This window comes from Gymnoscopelus microlampas (genome assembly GCF_963454915.1).
Source record: "Gymnoscopelus microlampas genome assembly, chromosome: 12".
Taxonomy (NCBI): Eukaryota; Metazoa; Chordata; class Actinopteri; order Myctophiformes; family Myctophidae; genus Gymnoscopelus; species Gymnoscopelus microlampas.
In genome coordinates, this window is record NC_139949.1 from 14,267,389 (window position 1) to 14,273,388 (window position 6,000).

Here is a 6,000-nt window from a genome sequence, read left to right on the forward strand (position 1 = left end):
TGATGATAATTTAAAAATATCTACAAGCGATGCGACACGTCCTGAGCTTGTAGGTCTGCTATTTTATACACATCAGTCAATACACTTAAAGAAAACATAAAATGACAGAACCTCACAGGTTCTGCAATGTTTCAGATGTGGCTTTCGAAAAGAGCCAAAACAGAGTTATTGATTACTACAGCATTGTTATATTGAGCTATGTTTGTCCAGTAGCTTAATGCTTTTCCTCAGCTATAGGCCTTGGTCTAGGAGCCAGGGACCATTACACTTCAACAGTATACCTGGCTTTTTTTTATCTTGCTCCAGTAAAGCCTTCTGACTACAAAAAAAAACTGGCAGGGTGAAACGGGCATCAAGAAAAGGCTGTGAAGAGATTTTCAGTCTGTCCCCCTTTATCAATTATGTATAGTGCGTCAGCTTACGTCTAAACTCACATACACAGCTATTTCTTCCTTCCCTGTACTGTATCCAGGCAACAGTTGCCAAGACGGCGAGTGCCATCATGCATGATCCTACACTGATGTCCATCCACCTAAACAAAACGAACTTGAAGTGGGGAGTTGTGAGTGGCACATGTAGCGTATGGATATTCTTAGTGATTATTGATAACTTTAGATGAATCGAATAATCGAGAAACGCGTATAAATTCTAGATTAATTAATCAATGTGACAATAATTATGCATTGATTTATTTTAATCAATTTGTCACTTAAGCCCTGCCCCGTTTTATACTTTTCACATGAAGTTGTGCCCATATGCAAATTCTTTGTTTTTGTATTTATAGGGTGTGATGCTGAACAATTATGTGCATGTTTCATCTATCTTTTAATTTGAAGCTTTGAAAACTAGGCACAAAATCAAGTTCTTTGCAAATGTGCATCATGCAAAAAATTAATCTGATTCTGGTGGGACACTAGAGCAGACGTTGGCTACAGTACAACTAGGAAGCCGTTAAACTAGTGTGGTGCTGCTAGGTTTATGAATAGAGGGATACAAATAATATAGGAAGTAATGAATCAATAATAACCGTCTCAGACTTCAACTCATGTTTCTAAGCAGAGCCACCCAGCCAGAAACATTGGCCTACTTTCTGGGATCACGCACTCACTGTCTAGTACACACATTCTACTCATGTCATGCACACACACATACTACATGCACTTCCCTGTGCACGATAAAAACCATGCAAGGTGAGGTTCATCAGGTTTTTATATTTGACTTATCTCTGTTCTAAAACCATTTAAATTGGGAACAAGGTGAACCTGACAATAGGAGGAAATATGTATATGTATGAAGTGTGTGTGTATATATATATATATATATATATAAATAAAATTGCTTGCCCGCATTGATGGGGGGTAAGCTGGTAAAATGAGATACTGCTGGAAGGTTTCAAGGTCAACGGATACAGAGCAGACAGACGTCATTACATCCATTCCATCCATTCCATCCGAGGACTTAATTGTTTATGACAGTTAAGTACTAAATATAAATACATAAATTCACAAGACATCCTCCTGATAACGTGTTGCTATATATATTGAGGTGTTAAGAATATTTTATTTTCTGATAGTCAGATATAAATGTGTGAGTGACCAATTCCTTGTCAATGGACAATAGCCTGATAATAGTGGTTGCATACTGTTAGGAAGACATACTGTTCTTTGCCCAGGCAGCTACTGGATCTCTGTATTTATTTAGGTTTGTGTGTCATCCTACTGCAGTTTACGTGACTAGCAATCTAATCCCGACAGAGCCCCGTAGTGGTGGAACTGGATATAAGAAGGGATGTATTTGGAATGTCAGGGGGGGTGAGGATGTCGGAGACAACTTTGGCACAACAAGGATCATGACGCCCTCTAGTGGTAGCAAGTACAATGACAATCTTCAGTTCCTGTGTAGATGGTGGTCAGGGAAATTCCCAAGCATACACTTGCACAGTGTGCACAAAATGCAAGCAACACCTTGTCTAATATTGCTCTGCAGTCCCTTTTGGCGCAGTATAATAAGAAACAACAACACGAAAACATTATACTCCTCTTTTCCCATTCACATGCATCTCCCCTCCATGACTGAAGTGGAACAGCCAAATAACTGGAATAGCTGAAAGGAACTGCATGCAGCCTTCGCCTGAATTCACCTCTTGGGTGCATTACATGAAAAGTGTTGTGTTGCGTTTCTCATATTTCATACACTCACTACTGTTGGCCCTTAAAGGCAGTACTACCATAACCAAAATGCTAATTTAGCCTACATAATATTGTTGGCTTCTTAATTGTATTTCCCTCATTGTTTGTCAAGCTACACCCTCTCTTTGTCATTTGAACTGTTCTCATTTGTTCCTCTCCTTTGTGGTTTTCAGTGTTTCATTTCTCTCTCTCTCTCTCTCTCTCTCTCTCTCTCTCTCTCTCTCTCTCTCTCTCTCTCTCTCTCCCCCCCTCTCTTGCTCTCTTGCTCTCAGTATTTCTCCAGTGATGCAGCACTTCTAAATGGGTCAGTGTTTCCCACCTCAGTTCTTGTTCTGCCCCCCTCCCTTTAATATCTAGGGTTTATGCCCATCTGCTCACTGGTCACAGCAACTCTCTTTTCCTTGTCCCCTCTGTTCTTCAAAGACACCATACCTCTCAAAGCATGCTGCTGTTACATACATTGCCTGTTGCAAAATGACTTCATTTAAACTGATCAGTCTGTTAAGTTCACACCAGCATTTATGGTCAGAGCATTTGACTGCATGGGTAAGGCGTTAATCGCGTGTGTGTGTGTGTGTGTGTGTGTGTGTGTGTGTGTGTGTGTGTGTGTGTGTGTGTGTGTGTGTGTGTGTGTGTGTGTGTGTGTGTGTGCCTGTCTCAGTAGGAAGTAGAGGACATTATGGACATTATACCACTAAGCAACATTTAATCAAAATTACAGTTACAGGCAGCCACAGACTACACACCTATACACAGATTACGAGTATAGGTGTACAGTATGTGTGTAGGTATGTATACATGTACAGTATTACAGTGTGTAGACAAATATTGCACTTTTAATATCTCGAATTTATATAGCGCTAGTACCCAAAGACACTTTACATGGGGGCATGAGAAAACAACAAATAAAGTTGTAATAAATCATTTCTGCATGTCTTTTTTGGAAAATGTCAATATTTCAATACAGTAATCAATGCATTGATATTAAAAAGATGTACTTTGTAATTTTCACTTTTAAATACTTACGTATTTTTTAAATGCATGAAAATTGAAATTTAAAAGCAAGTACTCCAGTTAACTATAGTTAACTCAAGTTGACAGAGCAACTTCGTCTTGTGATTGAGTAATATTTGACCAGGAGCATCTACTACTATCTAGTACTGTGGTTGAGTACTTTGTCCACAACTGTGTATGCATACATACTTATGTATACGTATACAATCACACCATTCTAAACTGCTGCCATGGTGTTTAAACTCTCTCTCTCTCTCTCTCTCACGCACACGCGCGCACACACACACACACACACACACACACACACACACACACACACACACACACACACACACACACACACACACACACACACACACACACACACACACACACACACACACACACACACGGTCTGTCACTGGCTCTCTCACTCAATCACATTACACACTTACACACTGAGAAACTGTCTGTCATTTCATGCCATGTTCTCTGCATTCTGTCTCAGGGAGAGGGAATTAGTCAGGAGAAAATTGTCGAAGACTGGCATCAGCTAAGAAAACGTTTTTTTTGTGTCAGGTAGACTGACATTATTTAACACAAGGGGCCAACAGTTAGCGCCACAACTCAAATACAATGGTGAATGATATAGTTATAGTTATAGTGTGTTACAGTTATAGCCCTCAAGTCAACAACCACCTTCAAACCTATGTATATATATATATATATATATATATATATATATATATATATATATATATATATATATATATATAATATATATATAATATATATATGTATATATATATATATATATATATATATGTATGTATATATATATGTATATATATATATATATATATATATATATACATATATATATATATATATATATACATATATATGTATATATATATATGTATATATATATATATATATATATATATATATAATATATATATATGTATATATACATATATACATTATATGTATATATGGTTATATATATATAGGTTATATGTTATATATATGTTATAGGCCCTATGTTATAGGCCTATATGTAAACAACTAATAAACTTTCTGATGTTGATATTTGATAACTTTTTTTTTGTGTTTGATGTGATTAATTTCTTGAATATTGTGTATTGTGTATTTATATATCTATAGTAACAAATTGGCAACATAAAATAGTCTAAATGAGTCAGTAGTTGACAGGAAATAAACTTGGACCCAAGCTGTTCCCTAGCAAGTTGCTAGGGAACAGCTTGGGTCATGCTAGTAACGCAATTCCACTGATGAAATTCACAGACTTGCATGATGTATCTGTAAAAGCAGTGGTTCTCAAATTGGAAAAAAAGGGTTTGTTTGTTTTAGTTTTTAAACACAAAGCTTCTCTTTGCAGGCAAAGCATCTTTTCAAAAGGGGGTCATTGGCCTCATAGCTTACATCAATCAATCTGGGGGATCCTTGACATGATGAACATGTTTTGAGAACAAACCAAATAACCACTGCTGGAGTGCAAAGACATCTGGAAAGTAATTATGTACTCAGCTACTGTACCTACAAAGTATCTACAATTTTCAATATTGTTTTACTTCTACTCCACTACATCTCAGAGGAAAATATTGTACTTTTACTCCACTACAATTGTAGTGGAGTAAAATCTACTTAGTAGATTTTGATTATTATTACAAAACTAACCACTTCAGCCATATGTATATTTGAAAATATACATTTGGCTGAAGTGAAAATAGCAGATCTACAAGCAAAAGTTTTTTTTTTTTTTTATAAATAAATAACATTTTGAATACGGGACTTCTACTTGTAAAAGAGTATATCTACATTGCAGTATTGATACTTTTACTTAAAGTAAAACATGGGGATACTTCTTCCATCACTGGCTGAAGTGTAAAAGACACCTCAGTTGAGGCCCGTATAATGTATAATAACACAAGGCCATGAATGCAAGGCTGGGAACTAAACCACGCCCTCGCCGTGGTTTGATTGACAGGTGGGATCCCGAGACAGCAGGGTGGCCAGTCACGCTCTCGCCATGCAAATGAGTCAGCGTCGGGCCGGGCGGGTGCCCATGTGGACCAGCACCATGCCTTGTTGTTCTGCACGCTCATTGGTCCGCGTGCACACACATGTCTGAATGCACTGCGGCCCTGCGAGGCTGCACACAAACCCCGGCGGCTGGAGTTTGGGAATGGAATGGATCACAGGTACGTGTTTTGTTTAACTTGGGAGACTGAGTGACTTCCGAGGGTTTTATTATTCTCCTACACATGCTGCAAAAAGAGCAACTTTTTCCACCACAGAACTCCTTAAATCGCTTCTGAAAACATACCTCCACGTTGGCTCTGGTCCTTAGCGTTAGAAGGAGTTCTCCTTAACGCTATGTTACTTTTGAACCGTTGCCCGCACACCCGCGGTAGCGCAGCCTCTCGTCTGTAATAAAAATAAAAAATGCACTTTTGCTACTCACCAAAACAAAGACGCATTAAGATGTTGAAAGCCTACTTTCCTTAGTGGGAATGCTCGGAGCCCCCCATCTCACGTCTAAAATACACTTTAAGACCAGAAAAGAAAATATTTCACCGGAAGGAAAAATCTGGTCAGTAGAAAAATTCCATCGACCAGATCTGTAGGGGGCGCAGTGGAGCAACTAAAAAAAGAACTCTTTCCGGTGAAATATTTAATTTTCTGGTCAAAAAAGTGTATTTTAGACGTGAGGTGGGGGGCTCCGAGTGTCCCCACTAAGTAACGTAGGCTTTCAACATCTTAATCCGTCTTTGTTTTGGTGAGTAGCGAAAGT